This window comes from Heloderma suspectum, chromosome 1 (genome assembly GCF_057233095.1).
Source record: "Heloderma suspectum isolate Gila_16-S chromosome 1, 16-S_ref, whole genome shotgun sequence".
NCBI lineage: Eukaryota > Metazoa > Chordata > Lepidosauria > Squamata > Helodermatidae > Heloderma > Heloderma suspectum.
In genome coordinates, this window is record NC_139458.1 from 124,701,608 (window position 1) to 124,716,236 (window position 14,629).

At 42.7% G+C, this 14,629-nt stretch overlaps 2 long non-coding RNA genes across 2 annotated transcripts in view; one reads left to right on the plus strand and one right to left on the minus strand.

Annotated features, from left to right (window-relative positions):
* Window positions 1–14,629, plus strand: part of LOC146357807 (uncharacterized) — an 80,322-nt gene that overhangs the window by 29,313 nt on the left and 36,380 nt on the right. The gene's annotated exons all lie outside the window — the stretch shown is intronic.
* Window positions 13,493–14,629, minus strand: part of LOC146357808 (uncharacterized) — a 35,567-nt gene continuing 34,430 nt past the window's right edge. Inside the window, exon 4 of the long non-coding RNA XR_014792048.1 lies at window positions 13,493–14,621. This is a non-coding gene — a long non-coding RNA (uncharacterized LOC146357808). The remainder of the gene's footprint in view (window positions 14,622–14,629) is intronic.

Here is a 14,629-nt window from a genome sequence, read left to right on the forward strand (position 1 = left end):
CATTTCTTTGGATGCTGTTTATTCCCATCAGTTTGCAAAGCCATCTTTCAACTATTCAACTTGCATGGATGGAGCAAGGCTGTCCTAACATTTTTATGGTCTTTAGGGTAATTGTCTAAAAGGTTTATATTATTAGTAGTATTTGAATGCTGTACACTTTATAGCCTCCAGTGCACATCTGTCCATATTTTTTAAAGATGAGGGAAGCAACATGGCTAGCCCCCCTCCCATCCATTACATGGGGACAGGATTTCATGCTGTTGGCATTGAATCAGGGCTTGTGGGAGTATCAGGCACATAAAATGCAATTGGGCTTAAGAAAGAGAAAGAAGCAGACAGATTTTTTAAAGTGCATCCACTGTGGAATTAGTTTCCAGTTAATGTTCTTGTTGTGTTTAAAGGTGGGGAAGGACATCTGGATTAGGAAGTTCCATCCATTTACAGAAATGAAAGCCAAGAGCTTTGTGAAAAGTATTGTAGCACAGCATAATATAATATAGCAAGACGTACTATCAATCTATTGAAGCCAAATACATACATACATAAAGAGAGAGAGAAAGAGAGAAAAAAAGAAAGAAAAAAGAGGGCTGTGTGTTGTCCAACCCTGATCTAGGCACATGGGATTATACTTGAACTTGCAGAGTTGTACTAGTATACTAGAGATTTTAACATCAATAAACAAGTATTTTACAAGTAAAATAAACAAGCATAAACAAGTAAAACACAGAATTAAAAAGGCACTAGCAAATGCAGATAATTTAAGAAAATGTATTTATTTAATTCAATATATTTCTTAGCAGTTTTCAATACCATAGTCTTCCCAAGGCAGCTTACAATATAAAATGCTAAAATTCAATGCCAGCAATATCAACAAAGACAATTAAGAGGAATATAGGATTCTAAGTTCTTTACTCTGACATGGCATTGATGATAGTTGGCTAACCTGACCTTAAAGAATTTTAGAAAGTTATTAGGGTAAGAAATAAGAATCAATATTCATATACACACAACTGAATAGGAGCCATAATAGACAGTATTTTCCTTACGTGGATCATTTTTAACACACACCATAGGAAAAGTCTCTCTCCCCCCGCCCCCTGTCAAAAAAAAATGTTTTTGAGGGGGGAAATTGCCTTTAGTCCTCTTGACCAATCAGGACTTAGAGGCCAGGCCTAGCATCACTTCAAGATTTAGGAAAAGGCCAATAGAGAAGTTAGCTTTGAAGGAGACTTTTCTCAGGTGTTATTAAATAAAGGTACCTGGGACAGGTAACAAATGACTTATCTGGGAAGACAGAGACATTGCTTAAGTATCACCACTTTACAAGGCATTTATCAGGTGAGTAGAATGTAGAGTGTGTTTGAAGAGAGAATGGGTATAAAACAACAGTCGTCTGAGATGCATTGGCTGTTTCCTAAAAACTGATTCATCAGCTTGCTCTCATGGAAATCTCTAGCCATTTGTAAATTTTATAGATAGTTGGGGTATCAAAATGTATCCAAAAAAATTAGTTTCTTTATCACTTTTCTCATTTCCTGCTACAAGGAGATGAGCTCATGTATTTCTCAGTTACAGACAAAAGAAATGGGAGAAAGCACTCTTATGGAAACAAGTGAAGTCATGCCTGTGCAATGCCGTGTTTCTGGCCATGTTCTGAGAGCCACAGTTCTTGAGACACAATTTCACCTCCTTTCTGGCAAGACAGTTTGTTTTGCTTCTCTCTCCCACTTTCATTCCTCTCTTGTTTTCTTTCTTGCCATGGAGGGAATGAGCATCAGTGGCCTAGAACAATGTGTGTTTGCTCATGCCCCACTGCCTCCTCCATCCTTAACACCCGTGTGCTCTGTAGCATGGATGTCTCTGTCATTCACAGCAAGCCACTGAATCAATAGCAAGCTTGCAGACAACATGTACAGCACAGAATAGTGTATATTCTGCCCACAGCTATTTAGAGTCAGTGGGGAGGTGCGGAAGCTACACTCAGGAAATCTAAAGGCAATTAAAAGAATGAGAGGAATGGTTCTTTAAAGAAAAAGGGTTGAACATTTATGTTAAATAAATGTAAGCTAAATAAAAGAACATTTTAACAAAGCCAACACAAAAAGCTGGAGTAGAGGTTCCTGAACAGCAGCTATGCATTATGTTTGCATTGTATTGCATTATGATTGTCCTTTAAATGGACAATCCCTAAATCAATCTGTGCCTGTGCTGTGGGCCATTTCGGGTGCTTCCACATGGACGGCTCCTAGAGCTACTGATTAGAAGGCATTGTGCAGCTATCCTGTCTTTTTCTCCCTAACAGATTTTCTTCAGTAAGAGAAAAAAACTGAAGAAGTGGTAGGAAAGCATGGGAGGGTTACAAGGGGAAGATGATGACATCTAGATCACTCATAATTTTTGTGAATCAGGGAGGGCAATAGCATGATAAAAGTCTCATCTGAAAGCATTCCCAATCTGTATTAAGAGCATTAATTGTGTCTCATAGAATAGGAAAATCTGTCTTTCAGACATATCACATGTAGCTGTCCTCATTTTTTAAGGGAGGAGGTCTGCTACTCCTACCTCACTTCTAGAGTGAGAGATGTTCCATCCTACTTTGGCCTATCTATCTTCCCTAGTTCTCTGGATTTTGAAAAAACCCTTTTATTTGTCCCCTCTGGTTCCGAAGCACATCATCAACTATACAGTTTCATTGGCTCAACCCTTGCAGAATGTCATGAGATCCTTCTCAAGAAATGCAGCACTCATATATGACCTTCCTTGAAATACGTAATTGTTATAGGAAAACTGGTTCTACATATCCTAATCCCACAGCCCCTATGAAAAGGAAGGAATTCTGCATGGAGCTATATAGAGTGACCAAGAACCAGCCTAAAATAGCCTTCTAATGGATCTGCAAGACAATATTTTGGATCCTGCTCATAGACCATGTATTCTGCCTGGCCCTGTCACATATTTCATTTCAATGGGAAAATGTATTCTTCAGTGCTTCACAGCAGGGATGGAGGAGAAATTCCTTCAGTTCATTTTTATTGCAAATTTACCTAATTTCACACTTTCAAGCCATGCAAACTGAAACTTTTATCCTTCAAAATTCGCACTTGTCCAAATGTTGTCATTCTCCAATAGAAAATGCATACAGGTACCCGCCCACTGCGGCCAGCTTGCCTGGCTGCGGGAGGGATTTTGCAGTGGGGGGAGAGATGGAACAGAGGTGAATGCCATTGGGCATTCGGATGTGGTGTCACTGGCGGAGGCGGGGCTTACCAGCTGTGTTAGGCTGACCGGCCCCTTCTGCCTTCCTTTCTAGCCAGGCAGGGCAATGGGACTATAGTTCACCCAGATATTTCTCATGCACGGAGGAAGCATTATAGGCAAGATGGGGTCCATCTAACTGACTGGGCAACAGCTTCTTTTGGGCCAATCTGCGAAGGGGCATCTTGGAGCTAATCCAGCGTGGGGGTGGGGAGAGAATGACTAAGCAGAGGCTTGTCGTCCTCCTGTGGCGGTTCTGTGTGGGCACTTCTGCTGGGGTATAGGGCTGGTGAGCATTCGGAGGCACTGTTTCAGGTGACAGGTAAGGCCAGAGGCTTCCAGCTCAGGGTTATGCGGCCCAAGTTGGGAGATATGGATTACCTTTGAGGCTGACTCTCCTTGCCCACTTGAGTTCCGTGGCCCGAGGGAGGGTGACCGGAGAAGGCCTCCCGTCCCAGAATTGGGCAGTTCTGTGGGGTGGCGATCAATGACGCCACTCCCCAGGCAGCGAATGTCTCTCCCGGTACAAGGCCAGACTAGTCTGGTGTAGAGAACTGCCCATCTTTGTTTTCCTTTGCAGATTGTACCATTCTCAAATAAATGTGACCTGAGATTTTACACCAAATACTCGTGTTGTCTGGTCATTTCCCCCTCACCTTTCACATGCAAAAATGTGTATAAGGGAAAATAACATTTAAAAATGTGTTGTGTTAGGAACATGGCTTGCAAAAATGTGTATGTTGGTCAAAAATGCATGTATTAGGAAAAATGTGCAGAAAAGTGCTTATGAATGTTTAGGCGAACAGTTTTTTTAAAAAAAATTCTCAAACTGAACTTAAGATTGGAGACGTTCTCAAAGTTTGAGATGAATAAAATTTAAGACTAGAAAAATGAGAAATGGAGAGAAACCAAAATGGATTTGTTCATCCATCCCTGCTTCATAGTAGAAAACCATATATTACAGAGCAGTAATTTGAAACCAGAATGCACAGATAAGCAAAGAAAACGAGGAAGCTCTCTCAGGTGTGGGAAGGCTGATCTTCCGAGATCTGTCCAGGAGCCCCATATGAGAGGAGGCATAGTGGGAACAGTTTTGACAATAGTCAATTTCTTCCCATAAAACCTGGCGAGGTGAGGACGGCAACTCCTTCCTGCCCCTCCCTCAGTAAAGTCCTTGCTGCAAAATATATTGGTTATATGTGTACTTTGCCCTTCTTCCAAGGGGCTCAAAGTGGCTTACATTTGGTGGTCTCTCATCTAGGCACTGCTTAGGAGGACCAGACACACTTAGCGAGCAATCCTATGGTTCCCGGGTGAGCATCCCAGGGACTATAGAAATGTTTGGAATCTCCCTTCTGAGGTTGGAGACCGCACTCCAACCTTGGAAGGGGGAGTCAGAGATCCCACCCTCCTGCCCTGCCCACTTGCAGCTGATGCAAAAAAAGCTGTGCCAGCTGCCCTCCGAGGTTGGGAAAGCAACCTCAGAGAAGGAGGAAAAGGTGGGTGGAATGGGGAGGAGATGGGAGAGGCCAGGATACAATTTATCCTGAGCCTCTTCCAGCCTCCTTCCCTCCCCCTCTGAAGCGCCATCACTTTTGGGTTAAAAAGCCCATGTAGTGAAATCGGCAGGATGGGAAGATGGGGAGGTGAAGATCAACTCCGCTGCTCCCCCCCCCTACATTGGATGATCGGACACCTCCAGGATTGGGGGTTTCTGATCACTGAGGGTGCAATCAATAGGATTGCACCCTTATTAGTCATACATGAAATTCAGACCATTTCCAGGACAACCTATCTCATATGCATTAATAGTAAAGTGATTTGTATATATGAGTTTGTCTTTGCCACAATGTCCTTACACTGATGCTTAGTGTCACAGAACTACTTCTTCTTGCTCTATTGCTTCCATATTAAGAATATTTTTGGAGAATTTCTAAGTTTTAGAGAATGATAATGTAATGCATTGTTCTGAGATAAAATGCTATTTGTGTTTGATGTTTTTAAATCCAAGCAAATAAACTTGGGCAACAAAAGGCCTGCCTCTACTTCATCTAGCAGAATTCATCCAGATTCATGATTAGAAGGCTCAAGAGAGGTGATTTCTGAGAGACCGGAGTCAGTCAGTAATAGATGAGTCCAGTTTTCACCTCTTTGCCCCCTTTTCAGGGTAAGATTAAGTTAATTCCAGGAATGGGCTTGGACGGTACAGCTGTGGAGTTTGAAAAATACTTCCTCTGGCTATGACAGTTCAGTTATAGTTGCACTTAAAGACAAAGGGGCTCTTCAAAAAGGAGTGGGAAAGAAGTGCAAAACAAGGCCAGGATTAGAAACCTAAGACCTTGGGGATTTCCAGAACAAAGTGAATCAGTGAATTGAGTTATTTGGTAGTTTCTTTCCTAAATGGTTATCTGTTTTACTTGGCTCCACATATTCAGATGATTAATTTTCTTGACATCACCAGCAGGTTACCTGCCAAATGAGTTCCATGGAAAATGGCACCTTTCCCCATAGGAGTTTGATCACCTACCATTTAGAGTGAAAACACCTGTGGATTGTGAATCTGGAGCCTTCCTATTGATTTTGGATTTCGATCACAGGCCAAACTGCTTATGGAGGGAGCATGGTGAATGAAAAGCCTTGAAATTTATATATATATATATATATTACACGCGCGTGCACACACACACACACACACGCATATACATGCACGCACGCGCACCAGTTTGCCTGTAAGAAAGACCTGTAAGAAAGTCACTGCATCACATTATATTGAAGATGTCTGTTGGAAGGTGGAATAGAGATGTTGGTTTGGTGGGCAATTAATGTATTGGCCTAATATAGTCCATGAGCCCTGAAACAAATGGACAACAATAAGGAAGGAAAGTAGCAAAGGGACTCTTGACTGGAAGATAGATGGATTATTTTTAAAAGTACTTTGTGCACTCTGATGTACACGTTTGTTATAGCCTATTTACCTCAGATCTGGTTGTGGAATGTCCTCTCCAGGGAGGTTCACCTGGTGCCTACATTGTAAGACTTTGGGTACCAGATGAAGACCTCTTTATTCTTCTTCTTTTAGGTCTTTCATTAAAAAAAAAACAAAAACCCTGTGTGTTATTTAGATCTTTGCAGTGCTCTTGGTTTTACTTTGGTTTTATTATTTACTACATTTCTGTACCACCTAATAGCCAAAGCTCCCCAGGTTTTGTTCTGTAGTTGTATTAACTTCTTCTTTTTTAGGGGCAGTATCCAACACTGCCACTCCACTTATGCCATTGATGTAGCACTAGCATAAGTGACATCTGGTGTTATGCCAATAACGTATGCTGGTGCAGTGGGGTTTCTGGGGAAATGTGTTGTGCCAGCTTATGCTATTGGCTTAGCACTAGAAGTCACTTATGCAAGTGCTACTTCAATGGCATAAGCATGGTGGCAGTGCTGGATACTGTGGTAGGTTTTTATGTTAGATTTTGTTATATTTTGTGAACTACCCAGAGAGCTTCAGCTATTGGGCAGCATAGAAATGAAGTAAATAAATGAATAGGATTCCCTCAATTCTGTTTGAATTATATTCTTTATAAAGTAACATAAATGCCCATAAGACAGAGTTGGCGATCAAGCTGCATTGGAAGTGATTTGCATATCTTGTTGTGCAACTTGCACTCAGTTTAGCTGAGATCCAGTCTGATGCGATTAGACTAGATTACAATAATTTGATTACAACATTATTGTCCCAAAACAGCAATTGATATAACCTTGGTAGTCTGCCTACTTGCCCAATTAACACGCAAAAAAACCTTACCCCCATTCCCTCCTTCCCACCTCTTATTTCCCCTTTATCTTCTTCTATCTTGGTTCTTATCTTTCTTCTTACCTGACTGAGAACAGAAGAATGGATTTCCAGTGATTCTGCAAAGGCCCATGAGAGCAAGAACAGGGGCATAATAGTGAGCAATCTCTTTTCTTCCCAATAGTTTTCTACCACCCAAAGGGATGAAATATCTGTTTTTCATGCTTAATTATAGCTATATTTTTTGTATTTATTACAGTTGTAGGTAATGCAAAATCTTTATAAACTATGGATAGAAAAATGTTGCCAAATATCAGTGTCTGAGTTTTATGTCTATGTTGTACTCCCGTGCCTCCACACCCCACCCCTGAAATTTATGATCTGAAGACAACTGACATAGCTTGAGCCTCTGAACCATGTCAGTTATTTCCCAACTCAATGCAGCACAAAAGCATTTCTACCTCCAGGAGTAATCTCTTAGGAATAGTATTGTCAACTGTTAGGGTAGTAGGGTAGTTTATGAATGGCGAAAAAAGAGGGCAGTGATTTGTATAACATTTGAATATGCTTATTTATATGTATAGCTGTACATTTAGAAATCGTTATTATAATTTGAACAGAAATACAGTACATCTCAGTTCATCTCCCATATTGTGGGAGATTGTGACCAGCTGACCTATCTGCCTGCTTGTTCAGGTACTGAATGTTGATGGGCAACAGTTCTTATGGTTCATTATCTTTAAACTGGAATTGGACTGGCGAGCCTTTCAAATAGAGGACTGACCTCTGTAAAAGAGGACACCTGGCTAGTCTCTACATTGCTGTATTAGTCCAATCGGTAGAATTGCTTTCTGGCAAACAATCAATATCAGAGTCTTAAAAGCCAGTGAACAGAACTAACCTGACAGAGTTTGTTTGCTAATTCCCCACCTCCACGACCAGCTAGAATTCACTGTCCTCTGCCTTTAAACCTTCAGCTTCTACCCTGGCTGCTCTGTACCCTTCCAGGTTTTGCCAAGGGACCAGCATTTTTAAAATCAAAAGTTGGCAATCTTATTGGGGAAATATATTGATTTACTAAAGGTAATAAGGTGACTTTCCAGCTACCCAACATCCAGAAATACAGTTCCAAAGGGTACTCATATGAAAAGAGCTTAATGCACCCCTGCTTACAATCTGTTATTCATATATATTGCGCTATTGATTGGAAGGGGGCCCTTACACTGACCCAGTGTTTCCATCATTTGTAAAAGGCATTGCTTCTTTTAAATAGGGGGTTTTCCACTGGATTTGTGTTTCCACTGTTTACATTCTACATTCCAGATTGTAAAATAGGCCTGTTGCTCCCCTGTTTATATATTACATACTGTTCTACAGAGATCATTTTTATGATAACATAAGAGTTCCAAACCGAATGCCATGGTACCATTTATATATTACACTCGATACTGTAGAACAGACTTCTTCCTTTGACTCTGAGTCACACCATTTATATAATTTGTAAGTGAAGTTACAGTACTGCTCTTAATCCAGCATTTTACTGACAAGAGATTTTGGCTCGCTTTTGCAGACACACAATTATGCCCCTGGAAAATACCAATGGCCACAAAAATATTTTCATTTTTTAAAAACTTTGCTTCAAACTCCAAGGGGTATTCATAGTATATACGAAATATACATTTTGAACCTTGAGAAATAGATGAAGGCTACCATGAGCCATGCAATCCATAACCTAGAAGAGAGACAGAACTGTGAATGACCTCTCAAAGTAGCAAAACTTGATGAGAGGATCATGGAAGATGCTAGCACTTCTCAAAAGTAGCGACATTATGCAGCAGGCAACAGTTAAAACCTTCAACGGTAGCCAAGTCATCCTGCAGGTACATCTGTTGATGCAAAGTGGTGATGCAGTGAGAGCAATGCTTCAGCTATTACAAACGGATGTGTAGGGATGGATGATTTAGGATGCAATCCAGTGCATGCTTAGACAGCAAAAAGTCCTACAACTCCCAGCATTCCCCAGCCAGCTGAGAGTTGTAGTATTTTTGTCCATCTAAACGTGCATAGGATTGTGCCGTTAGTCTGTTTTTGGTCCATGGTTACTTTTCTATGTATAGACCCATAAGTCTATTCTGTCCCATTTCCACATTAATATGCAGTGTTTTTAAAATCTGCCCACAGGTTTCTTTCTAGGTAGAGAGAACATTCTGCCTCTTCCCCTGCTGCTTTATTTAACATTCAGCCTAATGAAGAGTTCTGGAGAATTCAAAAATGTGCTTACCAGTCTGAGGCATTTGGGTTTGTCCTAATAAAGGTAGTCTGTATTATGGGTCTCGTAATGTTTGTTATGGTCCAGCAGACCACCCTTTGCTTTTTGTGTGCCTTGGAGGAGAATAAAAAATAAGGCTTTTGAAACTTGAAGAAATGGAGAAGGTGCTAAAGATGTTCTTTGCCTAGGTTACCATTCAACCTAAGATGGCCATGGAAGGAAGGAAGCCAACCTTTGAACCTGAGATGAAGCCAGGGGGTAGATTTTAAATATGCAACCTAAAAAAAACCTGTGAGGAGTGAGAACTGTGGTCAGTTTTATAGAGCAGAGTAAGCAAAAGCAACAAAATAGGATGTCTCTGCAATCTAATGAGCAAGCGTTCATATGTAAAATTCCACTGTCATCAGGGAAGGTAGATGGAATTATGGAACTTTCATGCTTTGGCTGAATTGTGTTGAACTATCTGCCACGCAAGATGAAATAATGGACAATCCTTTGGAAGTCCTTGGAAGTAGCATTACTGTAGAAGAAGTGGTCAGATGGCTGGGACTTCTACTATCTTAATTACTGTCACAAGGACACAGGCTTCTTCTCTGTGATTCTTGTGTGCCTGCAAATGTTCACACAATTGAGATATCCTCGAGTGACTAACTCTTTTGTGTACCTGAAGAGAGGCTCCACTACACTTCTTCAGCTCCTAACCAAGTAGTACTGACAATTAGTCGAGTAAAAGATGTCCTGAGGGGAATTTCTTTTTAAACTAATAAAAAATACTTCAAGAGTTAGAGCCATGTCATGCTGATTATGGGACCAAAACAGCCCTGGTTGATTACTTATGCCAGGGAATGGATGGGGGAGTGCAACCCTGTTGGTTCTTCTAGACCTCTCACCAGTTTTTGATACCATCGACCATGGTATCTTTCTGGATCACTTATCTGGGTTGGGCTTGGGAGGCACAGTTTTCAAGTGGTTCTGGTCCTTCCTGGAGGAGTGGTCTCAGAAGGTAGTGCTGGGGGGCTTTTGTTCCACCGTACTGCTGTTAGCCTGTGGGGTGCTGCAAGGTTCCATCCTGTCCCCCAGGCTTTTCAACATCTACATGAAACCACTGGGGGAAGTCATCAGGAGATTTGGGCTGAAGTGTCATCAGTATGCAGATAATACTTAGCTCTACCTCTGGTTTCCATCTATACATCCCAGAGAGGCTGTTGAACTCATGAACCAATATCTGGAGGAGGTTTTGGGGTGGATGAGGGTAAACAAGCTGGTACTTAATTCAGACAATACAGAGATACTGTGGGTTGGGAAATCAACTACTCTGGATGGAGGTTTACAACCTGTTTTAGGTGGGGTTGCAGTCCCCCTAAAATACCAAGTGCATCGTCTGGGAGTCCTCCTGGACACTGTGCTAACTAGAGAAGCCCAGGTGGTTGGGGTGTCCAGGAGTATGTTTTATCAACTTAGGCTGGTACACCAGCTGCGGTCCTATCAGGAGAGGACAGATCTCACCTCGGTTATCCATCCGCTAGTGACGTCCAGGCTGGACTACTACAATGTGCTGTATATGGAGCTGCCTTTGAAGACGGTCTGGAAACTTCAGCTGGTGCAGAATGCAGCCACCTGAGAGCTGGTGAAGGCAAGACGATCCAATCATCTAATGCCTATTCTCCACCAGCTGCACTAGTTACCGGTGTGTTTCTGACCCAATTAAAATGCTGGTTTTGAGCTTTAAAGCTCTAAACAGTTTGGGACCAAATTACTGGAAGGACTGCTTTCGCCCATATTAGCCTGCCTGCGCTTTAAGACGAGTAAGACAGGCCCTCCTCATTTGCCGACTTGTGAGGGCAGTTAGGTGGGTGTCCACACGAGAGAGGGCCTTTTCTGCAGTGGCCCCACACCTCTGGAATAAGTTGCCATCAGGGTCCGCTACACCCCATAACTTCAGGCTTTTAGGAAGGCCCTGAACTCCTACTACTTCACTCTGGCCTTCCTTTGATTTTACTGAAGTGGGTTGTAGCTGCAGATGTATGTGGTAGGGTTTGTTTTTATGCTGGGCCCCATCTACATGAACTATTTGCCCCGGTGCTGCTTTGAAGGGGAGATCTTTGCAACAGGTGATGCAGTTGCGGCTTTGCAGCCATATTCTGGTTTTCATGGAGAAATCCTAATTTTCTCACAGTCCATTTACTGCGAATTTTTCACTTGCTTTGGGTTCACCATGGGGGGTTGGCTGTCTGTCCTTTCCTTGGATTGACATCGCAGCATCATTAGTGATAGCATCACTGTGTGATGCCTTCTTGCCCCTCCCCGTTCCTCCTTCACAGCTCCATAGTTACAGAGGCATGAAAAAGTGGACCGGTGGAAGCGGCACTGATTGGTGAAAGGGAAAGTAGCCTGGGGTGGGGGCGGGGGGAGAGCAGAGAGGTAAACTTGTCTACCTGGAGGTAACTCATTGCCTTCAGTTCCACGTTGCTGCCTCTCACTTTAAGTAGTAGAGCTTAAGAGTGGAGCCAGGAGCCAGCCCTGCTGTTTTGAAGCTGTGCAGCTACGCAGGAGCACAGCTGAGGAACGGAAAAGCCTGTTGATTCAAAGCTGCGCAGCTGAGAAAGGGTGGATACCAATGTGGATGATTTTCATGAACATATCCTCAGGAGCACTACATTAAGCTGGGGGGGGGGGCTGTTGACTGGGCAGTTAATATACATAAAAGACTATGTATTTAATTCATTTATTACATTTATATCTCACCTTTCTTCCATTGTGGAACTCATGGTGGCTACATGTAGTTCCCAGGTGGTCCCCCCTCCAAGCACTGACCAGACCCAAACCTGCTTAGCTTCAGCAAGGTGGCTGCCTCATGTGCCTTCAGACTATGCCCTGGGACTCTCCCTCATCCCCAGCTCTGTGCTCTCTGCTCTCAGCGCCTGCTCAATCTCTGGAGGCAGCAGCTGCCTGCTTGCCTGCCCGCCTCAGAAATGCGTGTGTGCATGTGAGGTATGTGGGGTTTGTTATGAACATCTACTCGTAAGCATGTCCTCCATTGCACTTCGTTGATCATGCAAGGGAGGGGGAGCAAGCCTCCGCTCATTGACTGCCCCACATCTACGCAATTGCTGACGTTCATTTCTACTTGTGGCGGGACTCACTGACTCCACCCCAACTAATGCAGTTTCAGTTCCCATATACACTTCAGAAGTAAAGGTATACAGCACTGTGTGCACCGTGGAAAGAGCTAATTCGAATCTGTGAAAATGTGGATTTTGCCCAAATCGTTTCACAAAATGTTTCCGTTTAGATGGCCCCCTGGTGTTGTTTTTTTAGGATGTCTGTTGCTGTTGCTGCTTTTACTTTATTATTGTAGCGGTTTTTATTATGTGAGTTTTATTGTTGTACGCCGCCTTGGGAGGGCTTCTGCCCTGAAAGGCTGCCAAGAACTTTTTAAATAAATAAAAAAACATTAATGGAATACGATCCACTGACTTGGAGGAAATGATGTTGTATTTCATGGCAAACCACTGACTGGAAGAAATTCTAGACTACAACATCTTCCTCTAATATGTTTTGGAACCCAAAACTAAAAACAACAAACAAAACAAGACTCCCAGGCCTTTGATAAGCTGAAATAATGGAGGCACAGCAAAGAAGATAGCGTATGATGCAGGAGATGTGTGTTTAGAAAGTGGGTAGCTGACTTTTTCTGGGACCAAGTACTAAAACCTCTTCAAGATGCTGGTAGAAGATCACATCTGAGTGCTCTCCCGCATAAAAAGTTATTTCCCTGCATGTTGAAAGTTAGCATGGCAAAGGAAGGTATTTTAACCTACACTTTCCCTTGATCTGCTAGCTCTCTATATGGAATTTTCTTTTTACATAGGGGAGCACTAAAAGATGTAGTATCCTATCTACAGTCTAAGAAACTAATTCCTAGATGAGTAGTATTGCATGAGCCCTGTTCAGGCATTCCCCTAAATATGTGAAGGCTTAAAGCAAGAATATTGAACCTCTTTCAGTCTGAGGGCCAAATTTCCATTTTGGAGAAGCTCTTGTGGCTGCATCCCAGTGGTAGATGGGGCCAAAGCAAAAAGGGGCTGGGCCAAAATTACCAGCATATTGCAGTTTAAAGCTCTTACTACCAGAAACTAAGCCTTAGAAGCATTTCAAACTCTTGGAATGGGGAAAAAACTGAACAAAAGCCAGGAAACCACCCAGCGATCCATGGCTTGGAGAAAGAGTGTGGGGGCAGAGGAAAAGGGGTAGCTGTCTAGGGAACCCTGGAGGGCCGGATTTGGCCCCTGGGCCTGAAGTTCTGTACCACTGGCTTAAAGTGTCTACGTGGGGCCATGTGTGCTGGCTCCACCCCTGACATCTCCAGGCATGCTGGCCACACAACCCCTTCACTGTGTTGAACCGGCAGGATCTGAAAGAGAGTTCTATTTGAGTTCGTTTGAATGCGAGAAGAACTCTCAGTGCAAGGTCCATGATCGTGCTGAGTGTTCTACTCGTTCTCCCAGTACCCACTTTAAGCCCTCACACATTCAGGTGAATGCCTAAGATATTTGTGGATATGTAGATTGGCCAACTATCCTTCTAGAATTTGTCTGAGCTTAGACAATAGAGGTAGAAACTGAACTTTAGCCCTAGAGGCAACCTGAAGGTTGCTTCTTAAATTTCTGTCTTTGCAGTAAGGTTGTCACTTCCATATGCAAAGAATCATAACTGATGAAGAAACATATCCAGATGTTTGTGTGTAACACATGCGGTGGACAGAAGGAGCCAGATGAAACACCCTGTAGATTTCCAAAGAATAAGATAACAGATGCATTTATTTATGCAAAGCATTTTTATCCCACTCTTCCGTGAAAAGGCTCCCAGAGCAGCAGCTTACAAGAATTAATTTTAATTACACAGTCCCTGCCCTCAGGCATACAATCTAAAAAAACCCCCAGGAGATACAAGGAAAGGGATTGGGAGGTAGGAGGAAAAAAATTCTGATAGTGATGCTTAATTCAGTTGCCCAGAAGGATGGGAATATACCCATTGAATTCAGGTTTGTACTGCATCTATTGTCCTTCTGCGCTGGCATGTTCTTTGCTGGCCTGTTTCTCTTTTCTTTCTTCTCTTCTGCATTTGTTGTTCTTTTGAGTTCAAGCTTAATCTGTTTCTTCTCCTATCCCTCAGGGCAAAATGTTTCCTCAGATGCCATTCTGGTAGGAGTTGGGGGATGGAGGTGCCACCACTGGGGGCTTGGGTCCCCTTGGTATGCATGGTGAATTTCAGGTGTCTAGGTTCCATGGCCTTGGACCTATGACACTGACAGA